The sequence below is a fragment of the Bombina bombina genome, chromosome 5, assembly GCF_027579735.1.
Source record: "Bombina bombina isolate aBomBom1 chromosome 5, aBomBom1.pri, whole genome shotgun sequence".
In the NCBI taxonomy this organism is placed as follows: domain Eukaryota; kingdom Metazoa; phylum Chordata; class Amphibia; order Anura; family Bombinatoridae; genus Bombina; species Bombina bombina.
This window is the reverse complement of record NC_069503.1, coordinates 18,525,731-18,550,069: the sequence shown is the minus strand read 5'-3', so window position 1 is coordinate 18,550,069 and position 24,339 is coordinate 18,525,731. Positions and strand designations below refer to the sequence as shown.

The window sequence follows — 24,339 nt, the reverse complement described above, 5'->3', positions numbered from 1 at the left end:
CTAAGGGGGTTTAGGGGATAGCAATGGAGGAGAGGAACTGGTATAAAGAAGGTTAGTGTAGGTTGTATGCATCCCTGAACAGTAGAGTCTTTAGGGAGTGCTTACAGCTTTCAAAAATAGAGGAGAGTCTTGTGGAGTGAGGAAGCGAGTTCCACAAGATGTCAGCCAGTATGGAGAAGTCCTGTAAACTGGAGTGTAAGGAGGTAACAAGAGAAGAGGAGAGTAAGAGGTCATGAGCAGAGCGAAGGGGACGGGAGGGAGAGTATCTGGAGACAAGGTCTGAGATATAGGGGGGAGCAGTGCAGTTGAGGGCTTTGTATGTCAGAGTGAGAATTGTATGTTTAATCCTGGAGGCAAGATGAAGTCAGTGAAGGGATTGGCAGAGAGGTGCAGCAGATGAAGAGCGACATGTAAGGAAGATGAGCCTGGCAGAGCCATTCATTATGGATTGTAAAGAAGTTAGGGGGCAGCTGGGGAGACCAAAGAGGACAGAGTTGCAGTAATGGAGGCGGGAAAGGATGAGAGAGTAGATTAAAATCTTAGTTGCGTCTTGTGTAAGGAAGTGTCTAATTCTAGAGATGTTTAAAAAGGTGGAAGTGGCAGGATTTAGCCAAGGACTGAATGGGAGGAGTGAAAGAAAGATCTGAGTCAAATGTGACCCCAAGACATCGGGCATGCAGGCTAGGGTTAATGATGTAGTCCTCGACAGTTATTGAGAGATTGGGAATGGAGATTTTGGAAGAAGGGGGGAAAATAAGGAGCTGAGTTTTTGGAGAGATTTCGCTTGAGGTAGTGAGAGGACATCCAGGAAGAGATGTGAGAAAGACAGTTAGAGTTAGCAAGGAAGAAGATAGGTCTGGTACAGAGAAGTAGATTTGGGTGTTGTCAGCATACAAATGATATTGGAACCCGTGGGACTTTATTAGGTAACCTAATGATGACGTGTAGATTAAGAAGAGAAGGGGACAGAGGACAGAGCTTTGTGGTACCCCAAAAGAAAGTGGTGACAGGGCAGGGGATGCCCCAAGAAGGCTACGCTAAAGGTACGGTTTGACAGGTAGGAAGAGAACCATGAGAGGGCTGTGTCTCAAATGCGAAGTGATTGGAGAGTTTAGAGCAAAAGAGGGTGGTCAACAGTATCAAAGACTGCGGACAGATCAAGCAGGATAAGCAGAGAGAAGTGGCCTTTGGATTTTGCTGTAAGTAGGTCATTGGTAACCTTAATGATTGCTGTCTCTGTGGAGTGATGGGGACGAAATCCAGATTGCAGTGGGTCAAGGAGGGAGTTTAGTGTAAGGAAATGGGATAGGCCTGCATATACGAACTTTTCGATACAATTTGAGGCAAAAGGGAGTAGGGAAATAGGGTGGTAGTTAGATGGGGATGTTGGATTAAGAGAAGGTTTTTTGAGGATAGGTGTGACCAGTGCATGCTTCAGAGATGAGAGAAATATACCAGTGTTGATGGAGAGGTTGAAAATGTGTGTGAGTATAGGGGTAAAGGTAGAAGAGAGGGAGGGGAGTAGCTATGAGAGGATAGGGTCAAGGGGACAGGTAGTGAGTTGAGAGTGCAGTATATGTGAGGAAACTTCTTCCTCTGTAACAGGGGAGAGATAGATACATTTATGGCTATGTGGGTTGTTGTTGATAGTGAGCATTTGAGGGGGTGAGAGATTGGAAGTATGTTGAGAGCTGATTTATTAACTGATGGAGTCAATTTTTTTATTGAAGTGGCTGGCAAAGTCTTGAGATTACAGAGAAGTTGTATTAGTAGGTGGGGGTGGCTGGAGAAGAGTATTGAAAGTGGAGAACAGATGTTTTGGGTTTGAAGAAAGATTAGAGATAAGAGTAGAGAAGTAATGTTGCTTATAGAGATTAAGTACAGAATAGTAGGTGTTCAAGATGAATTTTAATGAGGAAAATCAGATGAACTCCGAGATTTTCTCCAGTGACGTTCAGCAGTACGGGAACATCTGCGTAGGAGTATGCCAGGGCTGAGGATGAGTGTGTGATTTCCGAGCTATGGTAAGAGGGGCCAGATTGTCAAGGACCAATGAAAGGGTGGAATTATAGTGGCAGATATATTGGTCAGGGCAGAAAAAGGAGAGATGGATGATAGGAGAGGTCCAAGGGAATTAGCAAGCTGTTGCTGATCTAATGACATAATGCTTCTGTGAAGTTTGGTGTGAGGAGTAGAAGAAGGGAGAGTTGTAGGGAGGGATGATATGTTGCAAGTGAGGAGATGACGGTCAGAAAGAGGGAGTTTGTGAAGTTTGAAATAGTGCATCGATAGCTAAAGATCAGGTCAAGGTAGTGATAGTCTTTGTGAGTGGGAGAATCAGTCCATTGTGACAAACCGAAAGAGGAAGTAAGTTGCAGAAGTTGTTTTGCAGAGGAGGCAGTGAGATTGTCAAGAGGGATGTTGAAGTCGCCAAGAATGAGGGCAGGGGTGTCTGAGTAAAGGAAATAAGGTAGCCAGGCAGCCAAGTGGTATAAAAATTGAGTTGAGGTGCTATAGGTTTGGTATATAACTGCAACACGTATAGAGAGGGGAGAGAATAGGCAAATCATGTGGGTTTCGAATGTGGAAAATTTGAGGGAAGAGATGGGATGTATTTGTTGAAAGGTGCAATGAGAGGAAAATAAGATACCTACACCACCTCTTTGTCTATTACCAGACCTAGGAGTGTGGCTGAAGTGGAGACCCCCATGTGACAGAGCAGCAGTGGATGCTGTGTCTAGGGGAGAGAACCAGGTTTCTGTTAGGGCCAGAAGGTTGAGGGAGAGAGAGATAAAGAGGTCATGTATAGAAGTGAGCTTGTTGCAAACAGAGTGAGAGTTCTAGAGTGCACAAGTGAAAGGGGTAGTGGCTTTAGATGCAAGAGGAATGTGAGTAAGGTTACCAGAGTATTGTTTTCTGAGTCTATGGAACGGTACACATGGATGTGAATGGCTAGGAAGTTGTTGGGGACCAGGATTAGGGGAGATGTCACCAGCAGCTAGTATAAGCAAGAAGGAGAGTGACGTGAGATGAGATACAGATTTGCAGCAATGTGACGAGGTGCAGGGGCGAGAGAGAGCTTTTAGGAATAGGTAAAGTTCATGAGTACAAAATTAAGGTGAGTTTATGAGAGATGGGCTAATGAACAGAGCCCTGTCTGCCCGTATTGGCAAAGCAAGCCGGTCCTGGAGCCTAGTCAAGGTAATCTTATTTGTCAATATTGCAAGGATACCTGGTCTTGGTCTCAACCCAGTGTCGGTAGAATAATTTTGTTTTCAGGCTCTACGGTCTTGTCTAAGGATCCAAGGTCAGCACAGTGTAATGTGGTGGTGTCATTTTAAGAAAGTAGTATTTACTTACTGTCTACCTCTGTCGATCCAGACAAGCCGGTCCTGGAGCCTTCGTGAAATGCCTCGTGTCAGGAAAACCTCAGGATTTAGCTAAGAAGGGGTTAATTCTGTGTAGCTTGAACTCAAAACAGTTATTTGTTTTTCAAGAAGAATTGTGACTTGTGTTTTCTTTGAAGTGCCAGGAGCCTCCTAAATAGCCCCACCAAATGTTATTGTGTATGCATTGAGTCATAAAGCCACTCAAGCTCTTAGTTTCAGAAAATACACAGGAAAGGGTTTATGGCTTAGGCTGTCAATAGAATGCATGATGCAAAACAGGGCCTCCATCACAAAAACTGACCAGGTCACTGAAAGGACATTGGTATATTATGTACATATGTGTGTTAAAACTGTTATAGCCTTAAATGAAGGCAAATATGACAACCTATGGCATATTTGATATCAAAACGATTCTCCCAATGAAACTAAGAGGTTCCCGATATGTAAATATAGAAATAGCGTTACCTAGCAGAAATGATAATGGATTGTATAATTTCAGGCAAGAACTTAGTCTATTGAAGGGCATAAAGACAGGGGGTTTCTTAGCCCGCCCAGGAGGGTGTGGTCAGGCAACCTGATCTCTGGAAAATGGTATAAGAATCTTATGTTTTTAACAATAAGATGTTCATTCTTACAAGGGGAGCTGCTTTACAGAAGTAAGGAGCCATCATTTTCATGCCAGCCCCTGTTTTTGGCATAATAAATAATTCCTTTATTAAGTTTGGCCTTTGTCTAATAATTGAACCACATTACTGAAAGAGACTGGAATATTAGACCTGTATAATTTAGGTTATTTTCTGCTAAATTGTATTTAGAGAGTTAATGTGTAAAGTCTGGGGTTTTTCTTAAGATTTTCCCTTTAATAAATTTTAAGTGGTGGCAGTATTGGATCTATAGGATGTTGGTTTAGTGTGGGTGGCATTAAAAGGGAGTTTTGGGCATTTCTCTTACATCTAGTATAGACTAGGGAGTGTGGATAAACCTTGCGCCCGTTAAACTGAATCTCAAGCTTGCCTGGTGTGGCTAGATTGTGACCTATTGGTGACAGTAAAAGGGGGCTGATAACCCTTTCGGTGCCAAATAAGTGACTGGCGCAGGGTTGGATAACCTTGGTTTGTCACAAATTGGTGAGCAGAGGTGTAGATATTTTTTTTTATTATTAGATTTTAGTGTGTGTGGATTTGCTAGTGTGAAAATCACGGTACTAAAAGAAATTGTTTCTTACAATTTCCAAAGGCTAAAACTCAGTGCATTATATAGTCACACATTGCAAACAGTCCCCTTCCCTATTCTCTGTTTTTCTTTTCCATTTTATTTTTGCTATGCAATCATACGAGCAGCAATCTAAAGAGACACTGGTATTCTTATGCCAGGAGCGTGATATTCCAACACGTTCAAAGAACAAAGATGGACTAATACAAGCTCTTGTTGAATATGATAACAGCCAAATCACACCAGTTGAAGTCTCAGGAGAGATGTCTGCAGCTGTGGGCAGTGATTCATCAGGATCTGGGGATCCATTGGACTGTTATTTGCAAACTGTTCTTAAACATATGGGCTCAGTGGATGCAAGTTTGCGCATGGAACTGATTACAAAGTTTTATGAAAGACAGGCTGCTGAATGACAGGCTGCTGTGGCTGAGAAACAGGCGTCTCTGGCAGCTGAGAGACAGGCTGCTGAACGACAGGCTGCTGTGGCTGAGAGACAGGCATCTCTGGCAGCTTAGAGAGAGGCTCTGGCAGCTGAAAGACAGGCTGCTGAACGACAGGCAGAGAGAGAGAGTATCAGCTACAGCTTGCATGGTTGGAGAGAGGGATGGTCTCCCCTGTTGTTAGTGAACCTAGAGACCCACCTGCTCCCCGAGTGCGTGCAGAGAACTTTCCCACTCTGGAGAAGGATGGAGATGTGGATGTATTCCTGCGTAGCTTTGAGAAAGTTTGCAGACAGTTCCAGTTGCCAAGGGAGCAGTGGGCCAAGTACCTTACCCCTGGCCTCACAGGTTCTGCACTGGAGGCGTTTGCTGACCTACCCCCAGAGTTTGATCAGGACTATCATTCCATTAAAGCTGCACTGCAGAGGAGGTATAATCTTACTCCTGAGGTGTACAGGAAGGAATTCCGTTCTCTGCAGAAAGGTTTGTCAGAGAGCTTTACTACAGCTGTTGGGAACTTGATGACAGCCTTTAAACAGTGGGTCAGAGGATTAAAAGTTGCCACTATGGAGGAGCTGGAAGATTTGATTGTGAAGGAGCAATTTATGCAACTGTGCCCAGCCAAAATTCAAGAATGGGTTTTGGATCGGATGCCCATAACAGCATTGGAAGCTGGCGAGCTGGCTGATTTTTACACAGCCAACAGGTCACCAGAGAATGGGAGGACATCCTTTTCTAAGGGGGGATCCACCTGGAAGGGAGCTGCTGCACGACCCCCCTTCACAAAACCTGCTGTGCCTTTATCTAGTGTGTCTGCTCCCTCTGGGAAAGGAGGGGCGAGTGCTGCATCTGGGCAGGGGGATACCCGCAGATGTTTTGCTTGCAACAAAGTGGGCCACATTAGCTCCACTTGCCCAGAGAGGATTAACTTGGAGCAATCAGCTGGAGGGGGTAATCCCTCAGAAGTACCAGCATCTGTTTAGCTTATTTCCTGTCCAGAGGAAAACAACCATGAGAACTTGCAACCTGTGACTGTTGGAGACAAGGTAACCTTGGGGCTGAGGGACACGGGTGCAGAAGTGACTATGGTGCATCCAAAGCTAGTGAACTCTGAGAACATTATCCCTGGAAAGACTCTAGCAGTTAAAGGGATTGGGGGAATGAAACTTGCAGTGCCTATGGCACGTGTATATCTTGATTGGGGAGTGGGGAGAGGTTTAAGAAATGTGGGGGTATCTGAAAAAATTCCTAATGATGTTTTACTGGGTACTGATTTAGGTAGATTGTTATCTCTTTATGTGCCTGACAATGCTACATGTGACCTAGTGACATTAGTTGCAGACCCTTATGTGGAAAGGGCTGTGTGTAAAAATGCTCAGAGACATTATGACCAGGAGGGAGGACAGAGTGCATGTGTGCAACGTGCTGTTCCTGAACTGGGGGTGTCTGTGCTGAGAGGTGAACCTGTAAGAGGAGAGAATGACTGGGGAGAATGACAGACAGACGGTGTGTGTCTTCCTGTACTTAAACCAGCAGTATCGGCAGAATTACAGTTAGCTGTACAGGGTGAGACTGATGGGGGAAAAAGGCAGATAGACTGTGTGGGTTTGTCTGTGCCTGAACCAAGTTTAACCGTACAGGGAGAAACTGTTTGTGATAGGAGGCAGATGAGTGGGGAGTGTCTGTCTGTGATTGAATCAGTGGATTCTATAGAAGGAGGTGAGATTGACGGGGGAGAGAATGACGGGGTGACTGGGCTGCTGGATAATGTGTGCCAGTCTGTGCCAGGGCCAATTCCGTTCCCTGTGAAAAGACACAATAGTTGGGATAAATGGCAGAAGGAAGATGTGTTCTTGTCTGCACCAGTGTCAGAAGGATCCCAGATTCTGTGTGAGGAAGCAAAGTGGCAGACTGACTGTGAGAGAGAGCAGGGGGGCAAGCTAGCCCACTCTATGACAGAAGCAGCAGGGCCACAGATTTCAGAATGTGTGGGGGAGGAGGGTACAGGATACTCTTTGAGGGACCCCCAGAGTGAGTGTGAAAGATTGTGGGTGACAGAGACCCCAGTAACCTCAGCTGTGACCTATAAACAGACTGCAAAGACTAGGGGACTGAGACTGACACAGACTGCAGGCACAGGGGGGGGGGAGTACAGAGAAGTGTATTTACACAGCCCCACAGTGCCAGTCAGCAAATACAGTGGTAGGCGTGCCGCCTCCGAGTCCCCAGCAGGCTCAGCAGCTGGGACCCACAGTGAAGAGGAGGGGGGCAGTTAGTCAACCCCCTACCAACCATAAAAGAGTGCAGAAGTACAGGAATTCTACTCCAGTGGGAGGGCAAGAGCCCATGGTAGTTAAGCAGCAACTGACAGTACACAATATGTTCAGAGAGCACACCATAGGTAGCAAGACCCTAGGTTTCACAGGCACCTCTGTAACAAGGGATGATGTGTTATCCAGGGATAAGATGCAAGCCTTATTGGGGGCGGTACCTGTAAAACCCAGAGATGCCATATTCCCACAAAAACAGTTGCAGGATTTTACTGCCAGAGAGGGAGTATATGAGATGAGGCAAAATGTTCTGGTACTAACACCCATGAGGCAGAACCAGATATAGGCTGCATGGGAGGGGCCCTGCAATATATTAAACCAGTTGGGTAGAGAAAGTAGTGTGTCAATTTTAAAAGGAGGGCATCCTGCTGGCAAAACTGCTATGTGCGATTTGTCTGGCAATGGCGTTATCACCGCAAAAGGAAGCTCCCTTTGATACGCATCGGGAGTGGCTTGTAGCAAGAAGGAGAGTGACGTGAGATGAGATACAGATTTGCAGCAATGTGACGAGGTGCAGGGGGGAGAGAGAGCTTTTAGGAATAGGTAAAGTTCATGAGTACAAAATTAAGGTGAGTTTATGAGAGATGGGCTAATGAACAGAGCAGGGGAGAGGGAGATGGAGTAATTGAATAATATATTTTGTTATAGAGACAAGGAGGCTGATTTATCACGTTCCGAATGGAGCTTGATGCCCGCTGCTCCATAACTTGTCCAATGAAAACGAATCTATAAAATCTTTCTTGCGCTACAAATATAGGTAAGCTTAAACTCCTATGATATTCCCCCTGTTAATATTTGGTGTAGTTGTGTGAAAGGAAAAACTTGAGTATAAAGCGCAAATGGATGCTTAAACCTTATAAAGACGCAATAAAATGGTATAATTTATAAAAAAAAATGGATTTATTTACTAAAGAAATTGTGTCTCAGTATACTAATGGGTGGTGGATAGTTATATTTGACCTATTAGTGAATGCTTCTTGTATGATTGATATATAATTGGTAGGTCATGTATGGTATAGTCTAATATGTACTAAATCAATTAATCACAAATTCATCAAAATACCTATAAGTTCATCATAATACTTATAAGTTAAATAAAAATAAATTTATTTGATCGTCTTATCAGATTGAAAATTATTATACAGCAATATAAAACAGAATAAAACAGAATAAAACAGTCGTCCGACTTAGTTAAGAGAATATATCTATCGGAATTTATCAGTGCACTCTTTAAATCTGATAACAGCGTGAACAGTTCATAGGTCAGTTGTAATACTGAGTAACAGTTCAAGTCTTTTAAAAAACTTTCCGGGTGATTTCAAGATAACCAAACTTTGTTGCAGTTATTAATTGGCATCTTGATCGTTCTGTATATGATCGATTAAACCAGTTCTCCTTTAATTAATTTCCATGTCCGGAAAAAAAAAGTATTTACTCACTGTCTGCCCGTATTGGCAAAGCAAGCCGGTCCTGGAGCCTAGTCAAGGTAATCTTATTTGTCAATATTGCAAGGATACCTGGTTTTCAGGTTCTACGGTCTTGTCTAAGGATCCAAGGTCAGCACAGTGTAATGTGGTGGTGTCAGTTCAAGAAAGTAGTATTTACTTACTGTCTACCTCTGTCGATCCAGACAAGCTGGTCCTGGAGCCTTCGTGAAATGCCTCGTGTCAGGAAAACCTCAGGATTTAGCTAAGAAGGGGTTAATTCTGTGTAGCTTGAACTCAAAACAGTTATTTGTTTTTCAAGAAGAATTGTGACTTGTGTTTTCTTTGAAGTGCCAGGAGCCTCCTAAATAGCCCCACCAAATGTTATTGTGTATGCATTGAGTCATAAGGCCACTCAAGCTCTTAGTTTCAGAAAATACACAGGAAAGGGTTTATGGCTTAGGCTGTCAATAGAATGCATGATGCAAAACAGGGCCTCCATCACAAAAACCGACCAGGTCACTGAAAGGACATTGGTATATTATGTACATATGTGTGTTAAAACTTTTATAACCTTAAATGAAGGTAAATATGACAACCTATGGCATATTTGATATCAAACCGATTCTGCCAATGAAACTAAGAGGTTCCCGATATGTAAATATAGAAAGAGCATTACCTAGCAGAAATTATAATGGATTGCATAATTTCAGGCAAGAACTTAGTCTATTGAAGGGCATAAAGACAGGGGGCTTTCTTAGCCCGCCCAGGAGGGTGTGGTCAGGCAACCTGATCTCTAGAAAATGGTATAAGAATCTTATGTTTTTAACAATAAGATGTTCATTCTTACAAGGGGAGCTGCTTTACAAAAGTAAGGAGCCATCATTTTCATGCCAGCCCCTGGCACAGAGCTTGAAGCTAGGAAAGTATTCAATTCTGTTTTTCTCCTTTTTTATTTTAAAACACTGTTTGCGTGTGTAATTTTAATTGTAACAACTTTTTATTAATAATGCATTGTGCATAATATTTTTAGCATAATAAATAATTCCTTTATTAAGTTTAGCCTTTGTCTAATAATTGAACCATGTTACTGAAAGAGACTGGAATATTAGAACTGTATAATTTAGGTTATTTTCTGCTAAATTGTATTTAGAGAGTTAATGTGTAAAGTCTGGGTTTTTTCTTAGGATTTTCCCTTTAATAAATTTTAAGTGGTGACAGTAGTGGAGCTATAGGATTGTTGGTTTAGTGTGGGTGGCATTAAAAGGGAGTTTTGGGCATTTCTCTTATGTCTAGTACAGACTAGGGAGTGTGGTTAAAACTTGAACCCACTAAACTGAATCTCAAGTTTTCCTGGTGTGGCTAGATTGTGACCTATTGGTGACAGTAAAAGGGGGCTGATAACCCTTTCGGTGCCAAATAAGTGACTGGCGCAGGGTTGATAACTTTGGTTCGTCACACCTCGGTATCTGCCTGTATAACCAGGATGTCCGGTCCAGATCTCAGTGGGTTTTCTTGTGTTCTGTTGTTTAGGCTGTTGTTTAGGCTCTGCAGTCTTTCATCAGATTTGGGGTAAAACGTTCTAACACATATGAGTTCATGCTGATAACAGGCTCCAATGTCTGTGCTCAGGAAGAAGGTTCCTTTATTCACTCCGGTTACATCAATACCTGATATCTCTCAGTGCTCTGGCCGTGTCGAGCTGCAGCTGAACAAGAAGTAAATTTACTTAGTTGCATCCTACAGCAAAAGCCATGGTCCGCAGAGAGCTTCTAAAGCATCAGAGGGATCTCATTGTTAAAAGGTATCAGTCAGGAGAAGGGTACAAAAGAATTTCCAACACATTTGATATACCATGGAACACAGTGAAGACAGTCATTATCAAGTGAAGAAAATATGGTGCAACAGTGACATTACCAATAACTGGATGTCCCTCCAAAATTGATGAAAAGACGAAAAGAAAACTGGTCTGGGAGGATGCCAAGAGGCCTACAGCAACATTAAAGGAGCTGCAGGAATATCTGGCAAGTACTGGCTGTGTGGTACATGTGACAACAATCGCCCGTATTCTTCATATGTCTGGGCTATGGGGTAGAGTGGCAAGATGGAAGCCCTTTCTTACAAAAAAAACATCCAAACCCGGCTAAATTTTGCAAAAACACATCTGAAGTTTCCCAAAAGCATGTTGCAAAAGGTGTTCTGGTCTGATGAAACCAAAGTTGAACTTTTTGGCCAAAATTCCAAAAGATATGTTTGGCGCAAAAACAACACTGTATATCACCAAAAGAACACTATACCCACAGTGAATCATGGTGGTGTCAGCATCATGCTTTGGGGCTGATTTTCTTCAGCTGGAACTGGGGCCTTAGTCAAGGTAGAGAGAATTATGAACAGTTCCAAATACCAGACAATATTGGCAGTTTGGCACAAAACCTTCAGGCTTCTGCAAGAAAGCTGAACATGAAGAGGAACTTCATCTTTCAGCATGACAACGACCCAAAGCATACATCCAAATCAACAAAGTAATGACTTCACCAGAAGAAGATTAAAGTTTTGGGATGGCCCAGCCAGACCCCAGACCTGAATCCAATTCAAAATCTGTGGGGTGATCTGAAGAGGGCTGTGCACAGGAGATGCCCTCGCATTCTGACAGATTTAGAGTGTTTTTGCAAAATAGAGTGCAAAGAAGAGATGTGCCATGCTGAAAAATTCATACCCAAAAAGACTGAGTGCTGTAATAAAATCAAAAGGTGCTTCAGTAAAGTATTAGTTTAAGGGTGTGCACACTTATGCAACCATATTATTTTAGTTTTTTATTTTTATTTCCCTTTACCTAAAAGATTTCAGTTTGTTTTTCAATTGAGTTGTACAGTTTATAGGTCACATTAAAGGTGGAAAAAGTTCTGAAATGATTTATCTTTGTCTCATTTTTTTACATCACAGAAACCTGACATTTTAACAGGGGTGTGTAGAATTTTTATATCCACTGTACATATATATTTAAAAAATTCTGCCCATCGCTGTGCTACTTGGCTATAGAAAAATATTTCACAAAAAATAAACATATATAAATAGAAATATATATTTAAAAATAAAAATAACATTTTCTTCTAAGTGAAGGTATTTGAAGTATTTTTAAAGCAAATAGGGCTTTAGTGCAGTTGGCCTAGTGCACCTTCTGGGGAGCACGCAAACAAAAAAAGAAAAGGCTTTTTTATGACGCTCCTTAGAAGTCCAAGGAAAAAGGGAGTTAACGTTTTAACATTATCCGGCCTCCAGATGTTAGCGAGACTGAGTCTTTTGTTTGAGTCCTAACGTTTTACTTTCAGCTTATAATACCAGTGCAAACATGGGAGCGCTATTCCCAAAATATCAGTAAAGACACCAAAGAAAGTAGATACTCGCAAGCACTCCCCCAAATATTCGCACATAAGAAAATTCAGTAAAAGAAAAGATCGGTTGATACAAATACTTCTGTAATCTATACATGGCACTAAGGAGTGCTAGTTAAAACATAACTTTTATTATAATTCCTAATAATAAATGGGGAAAAAAATTAAATGTTAACCCCTTAACGACCGAGGACATGCAGGGTATGTCCTCAAAAAAAAGACAGTTAACGCCTGAGGATGCCTGATTGGAACAGCCAATAGAATGTGAGCTCAATCCTATTGGCTGATTGGATCAGCCAATAGGATTGAAGCTCAATCCTATTGGCTGATTGCATTAATTTTTAATTCCGATTGGCTGATAGACTTCTAAATTCAAAGGACGCCATCTTGGATGACGTCACTTAAAGGAACCTTCATTCGTCGTTAGCCGTGGAAAGAAGAGGATGCTCCTCGCCGGATGTCTTGAAGATGGAGCCGCTCTGCGCCGGATGAATGAAGATAGAAGATGCCGTCTGGATGAAGACTTCTGTCCATCTGGAGGACCACTTCTTGCCACTTGGATGAAGACTTCTCCCGGCTTTGTTGAGGACTTCTTGCCTCTTGGATGAAGACTTCTGCCTCTTCGTTGAGGATGGATGTCCGGTCTTCAAAAACTGTCATTGGATCTTCGGGGGTTAATGTTAGGTTTATTTAAGGGTTTATTGGGTGGGTTTTATTTTTAGAGTAGGGTCTGGGCAATAAAAGAGCTAAATGCCCTTTTAAGGACAATGCCCATACAAATGCCCTTTTCAGGGCAATGGGGAGCTTAGGTTTTTTAGATAGGGTTTTATTTGGGGTTTTTGGTTGTGTGGGTGGTGGGTTTTACTGTTGGAGGGTGTTTGTAATTTTTTTACAGGTAAAAGAGCTGATTAGTTTATTGTAGGCTAGGGTTTTTTTTATTTTGGGGAGGCTTTTTTATTTTGATAGGGCTATTAGATTAGGTGTACTTAGTTTAAATAATTGATCATTTCTTTTTTATTTTGTGTAATTTAGTTTTTTTTTGTAATTTAGTTAATTGTATTTAATTAATGTAATTTATTTAATTGTACTTTAAGGTTAGGTGTTAGTGCAATTTATTTAATTGTAGTGTAAGGTTAGGTGTTAGTGTAAGACAGGTTAGGTTTTATTTTACAGGTAATTTTGTATTTATTTTAGCTAGGTAGTTAGTAAATAGTTAATAACTATTTACTAATTAGTCTACCTAGTTAAAATAAATACAAACTTGCCTGTGAAATAAAAATAAATCCTAAGCTAGCTACAATGTAACTATTAGTTATATTGTAGCTAGCTTAAGGTTTATTTTACAGGTAAGTTTCTAGTTTTAAATAGGAATTATTTAGTTATTAATAGTAGGTTTTATTTAGCTTTATTTTAATTACATTAAAGTTAGTAGGTGTTAGGGTTAGGGGTTAATAACTTTAGTATAATGACGGCGTCGTTGGGGGCGGCAGATTAGGGGTTAATAAGTGTAATGTAGGTGGCGGCAGATTAGGGGTTAATAAGTATAATGTAGGTGGCGGCGACATTGGGGGCGGCAGATTAGGGGTTAATAAATATAATGTAGGTGGCGGCGACATTGGGGGCGGCAGATTAGGTGTTAATAAGTGTAATGTAGGTGTCTGCTATGTCAGGGGCGGCAGATTAGGGGTTAATAAGTATAATGTAGGTGTCGGCGATGTCAGGATGGCAGATTAGGGGTTAATAAGTATAATGTAGGTGTCTGCGATGTCAGGGGCGGCAGATTAAGGGTTTATAAGTATAATGTAGGTGTCGGCAATGTCAGGGGCGGCAGATTAGGGGTTAATAAGTATAATGTAGGTGTCAGCGATGTCGGGGGCGGAAGATTAGGGGTTAATAAGTGTAAGATTAGGGGTGTTTAGACTCAGGGTTTATGTTAGGGTGTTAGGTGTAAACATAAATTTTGTTTCCCCATAGGAATCAATGGGGCTGCGTTACGGAGCTTTACGCTGCTTTTTTGCAGGTGTTAGGCTTTTTTTCAGCCGGCTCTCCCCATTGATGTCTATGGGGAAATCGTGCACGAGCACGTTACACCAGCTCACCGCAGCGCTGGTATTGGAGTGCGATATGGAGCTCAATTTTGCTTTATGCTGCAATATTGTCCGCTAACGCCGAGTTTTTGCAAACCTGTAATACCAGCGATGTAGGGATGTGAGTGGTGACAATAACTTGCAAGTTAGCACCGAGCAGCTTTAACCGCAAAACTCGTAATCTACCCGTTAGTTAGCAAATCAAAGCACATTTTGTTAATAAAAATTAAACAGTTTATACAGCTCTTTTGCAACCCTTTACAAACATATGCTAAATGTGTATAAAGCATGGGCTTTAATGTCCTTTTAACACCCCATTCAAAGCTCAGGAAAGAAAATCGCATCTCGATATCCATTACATTTAAAATTCATAGCATATTATTTGCTGATCCTTCTACTTGAGTTTGTATGGTTGTTTGTATCACCTCCTTATTTATTGCATGTCCTCATATAAATGAATGATACCTGGTGCAATCTCATCTGTATTATAAAATATGTACCACAAAGTAAGCGTTTATATTCCTGCCTGTGTGTTACCATTTATACATATATCAAATATATAGGCCCGTACTTATCAACCCGTCAACTTACCTGCATTTGACAGCCCCAATACGCTCACCTAAGTTCGCCTAACATCGCTGCCGTGGACCTGAATACGCTCTCCAAAATTATCAAAAAAGCTGTCAAAAAGCCGCGCACCAAGTAGAATGCGAGGTCAATCCTATTGGCTGATTGGATCAGCCAATTGGATTGAACTTCAATCTGATTGGCTGATTGCATCAGCCAATAAGATTTTTCCTACCTTAATTCTGATTGGCTGAGAGAATTCTATCAGCCAATCGGAATTCAAGGGACGCCATCTTGGATGACGTCATTTAAAGGAAGCTTCATTCTGGAAGAAGACTTTGATTGAAGAGGATGCTCCGCTCCAGATGTCTTGAAGATGGACCCGCTCTGCGCCAGATAGATAAAGATAGAAGATGCCACCTGGATGAAGACTTCTGCCCGTCTGGAGGACCACTTCTGCCGGCTTGGATGAAGACTTCTCCCGGCTTCGTTGAGGACTTCTTGCCGCTTGGATGAAGACTTCTCCAGGCTTTCGTTGAGGATGGATGTCCGGTCTTCAAAACTGTAAGTGGATCTTGGGGGGTTAGTGTTAGGTTTTTTTAAGTGTTTATTGGGTGGGTTTTATTTTTAGGTTAGGGTTTGGGCAGAAAAAGAGCTAAATGCCCTTTTAAGGGCAATGCCCATCCAAATGCCCTTTTCAGGGCAATGGGGAGCATTCGTCGTTAGTTGTCGGTCTGGATGGATGCTCCGCGTCGGATGTCTTTAAGATGGAGCCGCTCCTCGTCGGATGGATGAAGATAGAAGATGCCGCCTGGATGAAGACTTCTGCTCGTCTGGAGGACCACTTCGCCCGGCTTTGTTGAGGACTTAGGGCCGGTTGGGTGAAGACGTCTCAAGGTAGGGTGATCTTCAGGGGGTTAGTGTTAGGTTTTTTTAAGGGGGGGTTTGGGTGGGTTTTAGAGTAGGGTTGAATGTGTGGGTGGTGGGTTTTAATAATTGGGGGGGTTGTATGTCTTTTTTTTACAGGTAAAAGAGCTGATTACTTTGGGGCAATGCCTCGCAAAAGGCCCTTTTAAGGGCTATTTGTAATTTAGTATAGGGTAGGGATTTTTATTATTGTGGGGGCTTTTTTATTTTATTAGGGGGCTTAGATTAGGTGTAATTAGTTTAAACTTCTTGTAATTTTTTTAAATTTTCTGTAATTTAGTGTTTTTTTTTTTGTACTTTAGTTAATTTTATTTAATTGTATTTAATTGTAGGTAATTGTAGGTAATTAATTTAATTTATTTAATTGTAGTGTAGTGTTAGGTATAATTGTAACTTAGGTTAGGTTTTATTTTACAGGTACTTTTGTATTTATTTTAACTAGGTAGTTATTAAATAGTTAATAACTATTTAATAACTATTGTACCTAGTTAAAATAAATACAAAGTTGCCTATAAAATAAAAATAAATCCTAAGCTAGCTACAGTGTAACTATTAGTTATATTGTCGGTATCTTAGAGTTTATTTTATAGGTAAGTATTTAGTTTTAAATAGGAATAATTAAGTTAATAATAGTAATTTTATTTAGATTTATTTAAATTATATTTAAGTTAGGGGGGTGCTAGGGTTAGGGTTAGACTTAGGTTTAGGCGTTAATAACTTTAATATAGTGGCGGCAGTGTAGGGGGGCAGATTAGGGGTTAATAAATGTAATGTAGGTGGCGGTGGGCTCTGGGAGTAGCGGTTTAGGGGTTAAACATTTTATTTAGTTGCGGCAGGGTCCGGGAGTGGCAGGATAGGGGTTAATAAGTTTAATGTAGGTGGCGGCGGTGTAGGGGAGGCAGATTAGGGGTTAATAAATATAATGTAGGTGGTGGTGGGCTCTGGGAGCGGTGGTTTGGTGGTTAATAACTATTATGTAGGTGGCGGCGGTGTAGGGGGGGGCAGATTAGGGGTGTTTAGACTCGGGGTACATGTTAGGGTGTTAGGTGTAAATGTTCCCATAGAAATCAATGGGATATCGGGCAGCAGCGAACATGAGCTTTCGCTGCTGTCAGACTCCCATTTATTCCTATGGCATCCGCCACCTCGGCGGATTGAAAACCATGTACGCTGGGCTGGAAAAGTGCCGAGCGTACCTGGTAGTTCTTTGATAACTTCCAAAAGTAGTCAGATTGTGCCGAACTTGCATTCCGAAAATCTGGAGTGACGTAAGCATCGATCTGTGTCGGACTGAGTCTGGCGGATCGTATGTTACGTCACTAAATTCTACTATTGCTGGTCTGTAGCGCTTGATAACTAAGGCGAATCAGGCTCGCTGCAAATACGCTGCGGAATTCCAGTTGATGGCTTGATAAGTAGAGGCCATTGTGCTTTATTAAAAGATAATCTGGTGCTTATAAATAATTGTCTTGTAATATCGTTGTTATATATTCACTAATCGGTACCATCTACAACATATAATCAGCGTTTGTGTGTACACCTATATACTATCATTATCCTTAGAAAAATTGGGCCAGATTACAAGTTGTGCGGGAAACCCGGTGTTGTAAATAACGGTAAAAATGTTGCTGCACCACAATTTCCATTCCACAGCCATTACAAGTTACAAAAACTTTCTTTTGTCTTGTGGTAAGTAAGCCGCATAACACACATCAACCAAGTTCTGACTTGGGGGTAGATTTAACAATTAGCGGATGCAACTTAAATTAAATTTAAGTTTAGAAGCAGCGGTCATAAGATTTTTAGGCGGCAGACTGCAATCATCCCAAACCAATACATTCAGGGTGATTGACACCCCCTGCTAGCGGCTGATTGGCCGTGAATATGAAGGGCGTGGCATTGCACAAGCATTTTACCAGAAATGCTTGCACAATGTTAAATGCCGACAGCGTATGCTACAGTAAATCATGTCCGTCTGGCATTTGATAAATTGACCCCTGTGCGTGCTCCTGCACGTATTCTTCCATATAGATCAATGGAGAAAAAGTGTTTGAAAAAAAACATAACACCTTTTAACCCCTAAACCACCAAACCCCACTTTGCAAATAATAAAATAAACCTATTAACCCCAAAACCACCAACCCACACATCGCAAATACTAAAATCGGCAAATAGGATGTAAGCAGCTCTCATCCTATTGGCTGATTTTAATTTTTCAGCCAATAGGAATGCAAGGATACCCCTATATAAAAATGGTACCTTGCATTCAAGCTTCAGTGTGCAGTGCACGATCCCACAAAGAGGACCTCCATGTCAGATGGATGACAGCTCCGCCTCTGCGCTGCCAGGATGAAGATTGAAGATGGTTATGCACTGGATGAAGATGGAGCCGTCTGGAAGATTACCTTTTGCCACCAGGTTGAAGATGAAGCGCCGCTCTTAAGGAATTGGTGAGTACCGATTTTGGGGTTAGTGGTAAAAAAAATATTTTTGGGGTGGCTTTTTTTTTCTAGAATAGTTTTTTTTTTCTACTTAGGTTTTTTTTTTGGGGGGGTTGGGTGGGTGGAGGGTTGTAGATGTTAGGGGGGACTTTGCAGTTTTTTTTGGTAAAAGAGCTGATAAAGTTAGGGCAATGCCCTACAAAAGGCTCTTTTGAGGGCTATTGGTAGTTTATTTATAGATTAGGGGGCTTTGTTATTTTGGGGTTGCTATATTTTTAAAAGGGGTATTAGATTAGGAATAAAAATTTTTATTTTGTATAATTTTCGGCTAGATTACGAGTTTTGCGTTATGAGTGAAAAAGCAGCGTTATGGGTTATAACGCTGCTTTTTCACTACCGCTGCTATTATGAGTCTTGTCAAAAAAGCTGTACCCCACACTTTTTTGGCCGTAACGTAAAGTCTTTTTTCAATGGGACTTCCATAGCGCCGATATTACAAGCTTTTTCTGGGAGGCCAAAAAGTGAGCGGTACAGCCTATCCCGCAAGATTAGTAACGCAATCTAAAGTCAGTAGTTATGACAAAGCTGTAGCATAAAACTCATAACTAAAGTGCTAAAAAGTACACTAACACCCATAAACTACCTATTAACCCCTAAACCGAGGCCCTCCCGTATCGCAAACACTATAATAAAATTATTAACCACAAATCTGCCGCTCCGGAAATCACCACCACTATAATAAACATATTAACCCCTAAACCGCCGCACTGCCGCATAGCAAACACTAGTTAAATATTATTAACCCCTAATCTTCCGCCCCCAACGTCGCTGCCATCTACTTACATTTATTAACCCCTAATCTGCCGCCCCCAAACGTCCCTGCCACTATACTAAATGTATTAACCCCTAAACCTAAGTCTAACCTTAACCCTAACACCTCCTAACTTAAATATAATTACAATAAATCTAAATAAAAATTCCTATCATAAACTAAATAATTCCGATTTAAAACTAAATACTTACCTATAAAATAAACCCTAAACTAGCTGCAATATAACTAATAGTTACATTGTATCTAGCTTAGGGTTTATTTTTATTTCACAGGCAAGTTTGTATTTATTTTAACTAGGTAGAATAGTTATTAAATAGTTATTAACTATTTAATAACTACCTAGCTAAAATAAATACAAATGTACCTATAAAATAAAACCTAACCTGAGTTACACTAATACCTAACCTTACACTACAATTAAATAAATTACATTTATTAAATACATTTACCTAAATTACAACAAAAGAAAAAACACTAAATTAGACAAAATAAAAAACAAATTATCAGATATTTAAACTAATTACGCCTAATCTAATAGCGCTATCAAAATAAAAAAATCCCTCCAAAATAAAAAAACCTCTAGCCTAAACTAAACTACCAATAGCCCTTAAAAGGGCCTTTTGTGGGGCATTGCCCCAAAGAAATCAAGACATCCGGCGCGGAGCATCCTCTTCAATCGAAGTCTTCTTCCAGAATGAAGGTTCCTTTAAATGACGTCATCCAAGATGGCGTCCCTTGAATTCCAATTGGCTGATAGAATTCTATCAGCCAATCGGAATTAAAGGTGAAAAATTCCTATTGGCTGATGCAATCAGCCAATAGGATTGAGCTCGCATTCTATTGGCTGATTGGAATAGCCAATAGAATGCAAGCTCAATCCTATTGGCTGATTGGATCAGCCAATAGGATTGAAGCTCAATCTTATTGGCTGATTGCATCAGCCAATATGAATTTTTCACCTTTAATTCCGATTGGCTGATAGGATTCTATCAGCCAATCGGAATTCAAGGGACGCCATCTTGGATGACGTCATTTAAAGGAAGCTTCATTCTGGAAGAAGACTTTGATTGAAGAGGATGCTCCGCTCCAGATGTCTTGAAGATGGACCCGCTCCGCGCCAGATAGATAAAGATAGAAGATGCCACCTGGATGAAGACTTCTGCCCGTCTGGAGGACCACTTCTGCTGGCTTGGATGAAGACTTCTCCCGGCTTCGTTGAGGACTTCTTGCCGCTTGGATGAAGACTTCTCCAGGCTTTCGTTGAGAATGGATGTCCGGTCTTCAAAACTGTAAGTGGATCTTGGGGGGTTAGTGTTAGGTTTTTATAAGTGTTTATTGGGTGGGTTTTATTTTTAGGTTAGGGTTTGGGCAGAAAAAGAGCTAAATGCCCTTTTAAGGGCAATGCCCATCCAAATGCCCTTTTCAGGGCAATGGGGAGCTGAGGTTTGTTACGGTTACCTCCAGGCTGGCTGGAAGTTGGACCGTAGAAAAGGATGCTCCTAGCGCTCACCAAAGGATCATCAGCACCGTAGGCACCATCACTACTGCGTAGCCACCATAAGTAATGCAGATTTTACGAACCACCGCTGCTGGGCTGGTATCTCGCCGTCTGCTCTGCGCCCTGGACCTACGACCAGGCTCCAGTAGGTGAACCTCTTCCTTCTGTAGAGCGAAGCAGGATCAGGAACAAAAGCTCTTACAAGAGCTCAGTAGCTAAGGGAGTATGAAGAGCATAGCAATCCCTGTAGAGATTCTAGCTTTCCCCTACAAACATGAGTCAAGGCTGCAAGTTAGAGGGTCAGAAAAGGTCTGACATGCTGGAACACCGAGCCTGCTTTTTATTGAGGTTACATGCAAAAAGGACACTCTCAGGGGGAGGCATAAAATCCCCAATCACACATTTAGATAGAGAGACAACGCCCTTTGACAGGCCACAACATTACTTCAGCAGATAACAGGTTACACACAAGAAAACAATGCAGTCCATCTTATCAACAGCAGTCTGACTCTGGAGGTGATTAGACAATGGGAATGTTTATCACTAAACTTAATTAGAGCTGATGCCAGCAAACTTGTATTTAGAAAATAGCTTCTTGAAGCTGAACAAAGTTAACTCTTTAGTTCTGACCGAAGGGTCTGACACATAGCACTTAATGGCACACAATGAAAACTAATGCTTTTGTAACAGTGCTCCCTTTCTGTGGAACACTCTGCCTGTGTGGTACTTGGTTCAGTAAGCCCTATTTACTGAACCAAGTGGGAGAAAGCCAGGGACAAGTTATTTTACAGGTCTGGGGACATAGTCTTAAAGGGGCATTGTTCACCAAAGTCACAATATGTCCCCAGACGGTTCTTAAAGGGCCATACACACCCAATAAAAGTTAATATGTTTTCAGGGGCACAATCTTCCAGGGGCCATAGTCATGAGGAAGGAGGCTGGCAAATAGGCTTCTCCACAATCCAGGGAAGCAGGGCAATTTTCCATTTAAAGGGCCAGTTACAAATAGAAGTTTGTAACAAGGTTTTTTTAGTTAGGATTTATTTGGGGGGTTGGTTGTGTGGGTGGTGGGTTTTGCTGTTGGGGTGTTGTTTGTATTTTTTTTTACAGGTAAAAGAGCTGATTGCTTTGGAGCAATGCCCCGCAAAAGGCCCTTTTAAGGGCTATTGGTAGTTTAGTTTAGGCTAGGGTTTTTTTAATTTTGGAGGGGCTTTTTTATTTTGATAGGGGTATTAGATAAGGTGTAATTAGTTTAAATATCTGATAATTTCTTTTTTTATTTTGTGTAATTTAGTGGGGTTTTTTGTAATTTAGTTAATTGTATTTAATTTATGTAATTAATTTAATTGTAGTGTAAGGTTAGGTTTTATTTTACAGATACATTTGTAATTATTTTAGCTAGGTAGTTAGTAAATAGTTAATAACTATTTAATAACTATTCTACCTAGTTAAAATAAATACAAACTTGTATGTAAAATAAAAATAAACCTATTACTATTAGTTATATTGTAGCTAGCTTAGGGTTTATTTTACAGGTAAGTATTTAGTTTTAAATAGGAAATATTTAGGTAATGATAGTAGGTTTTCTTTAGATTTATTTTAATTATATTTAAGTTAGGCGGTGTTAGGGTCAGGGTTAGACTTAGGTTTAGGGGTTAATAAATTTAGTATAGTGGCGGCAACATTTGGGGCAGCAGATTAGGGGTTAATAAATGTAGGTAGGTGGCAGCGATGTTAGGGACGGAAGATTACGGGTTAATATTTAACTAGTGTTTGCGATGCAAGAGTGCGGCGGTTTAGGGGTTAATATGTTTATTATAGTGGTGGTGACATTGGGGGCGGCAGATTTGGGGTTAATAAATGTAGGTAGGTTGCAGCGACATTGGGGGCAGGAAATTAGGGGTTAATAAATATAATGTAGGTGTTGGTGATGTTGGGGGCAGCAGATTAGGGGTTAATAAGTATAATGTAGGTGTCGGCGATGTCGGGGGCGGCAGATTAGGGGTTAATAAATATAATGTAGGTGTCGGTGATGTCGGGGGCAGCAGATTAGGGGTTAATAAGTGTGAGATTAGGGGTGTTTAGACTCGGGGTTCACGTTAGGGTGTTAGGTGTAAAAATACATTTTGTTTCCCCATAGGAATCAATGGGGCTGCGTTACGGAGCTTTCCGCTGCTTTTTTGCAGGTTTTAGGTTTTTTTTCAGTCGGCTCTCCCCAGGAGAAACTGGAGAAACCAGGAAACTGGTTGTTCTCCTCCCATTTTCTTCCTGTGGAGCTGTAGCTGGACACGGCCAGAGCACTGAGAGATATCAGGTATTGATGTAACTGGAGTGAATAAGGGAACCTTCTTCCTGAGCACAGACATTGGAGCCTGTTATCAGCATGAACTCATATGTGTTAGGCTTTAAATAGCAAAGAATCCACCTCACTGGTATCTTGAGAAAGGCTGCCCAGATGAAACGCATTGACACCAGAGCTAAAGTCGCATTGATTGTGGTGAACAAGGAACCATTGGAGCCCTTTGTGCTCTTTTTGCAAGAACTAAACTTTCTTCAAAGTCCGGCAAGACTAACTGCCACGAGACCGACTGACACTTCACCTAAAAAGTAAGGTGCCTTACCAACCTACACTCCAAACGACCAAACTGCAATTTAAGGCTAATATTATCAGTGGATACCCAAAACGTCGGACCGTAAAAAATTCTTAGCCGCCAAAGACTCTCCTAGGTGGAGCTACTATAATAACAACAAGCGATCGGTCACTGACCGAAAGAAGAAACTACTATTCTGTTGGAAGCCACAGATAATCTTTTGAACCGCAAGTCTAAAACTGCCAAAGGAAAAACCGAAGGACAAGTGACCTTTTCATCTCAAGGATATCGGTCACTAACCGAAAGGATACCCGTCTTTGATTTAAGATTCCAGAGTCTGAAGAATCGGTTACCGCATTACAGCTCAAACACCAGGAGCATAAGTCAATTTCCTTGCATAAAGATCATCTTCCACCACGGACTCATTAAACATAATCAGCCAGATACACTATACAGGTACCTTTACAGCTATCCAGAAATTTATAAAAGACGAGACTCATCGATCTTATATACGGAACATTAAGACAGCATGAAGTGTATAATAATGCTTTGAAAGTCACTGTGTCTTAAAATACAAATATTAGCAACTTTTCAGCTACTTTTCAGCTATTTTTAGCAACTCTGTACAACATTACTAAGAAAGTTGATGTGTATATAAACAGTCTCCGGACACAAATAGTAAACTTGTTTTTAGCAATTTTAAAGTACAACTGTATAAACGCTTAGATAAATTACTTTACATTTTATCCAGATATAGTATTAATAGACACTGGTGTCAGTTTTTAATAATGTTGGAATTTATTTTTATTTGACCATTTTTACGAATGTACCAATAAAGGAGCTTGTTTAATTACAATATAATCTGTTTAGCGCTCATTCTTTCCAAAAGGAATATAAATTAGAGGGCAATAAACCACTTTTTAAAAATATAATTTTAAATTTTACACTTGTTTTAAACTCTATTGGGAATAGCAATCCGTATACTTGCAAAAACTTTGGGATAACGTTTTCTTAAAGGTGAGCCAGATTCCTCACTGATCAGACAGTCTACTCCAAACCCATTTTTCTCAATACTTTTGGTTGTCTACTACACTACACTAAAGCTAAACTTAACCCTACAAGCTCCCTACAAGCTCCCTAATTAACCCCTTCACTGCTGGGCATAATACTCGTGTTGTGCGCAGTGGCATTTAGCAGCCTTCTAATTAC

At 41.0% G+C, this 24,339-nt stretch overlaps 1 protein-coding gene across 1 annotated transcript in view; it reads right to left on the bottom strand.

Moving 5' to 3' along the window:
• The window catches only part of LOC128659179 (tyrosinase-like), a 91,726-nt gene that overhangs the window by 24,513 nt on the left and 42,874 nt on the right, over positions 1 to 24,339 (bottom strand). The gene's annotated exons all lie outside the window — the stretch shown is intronic.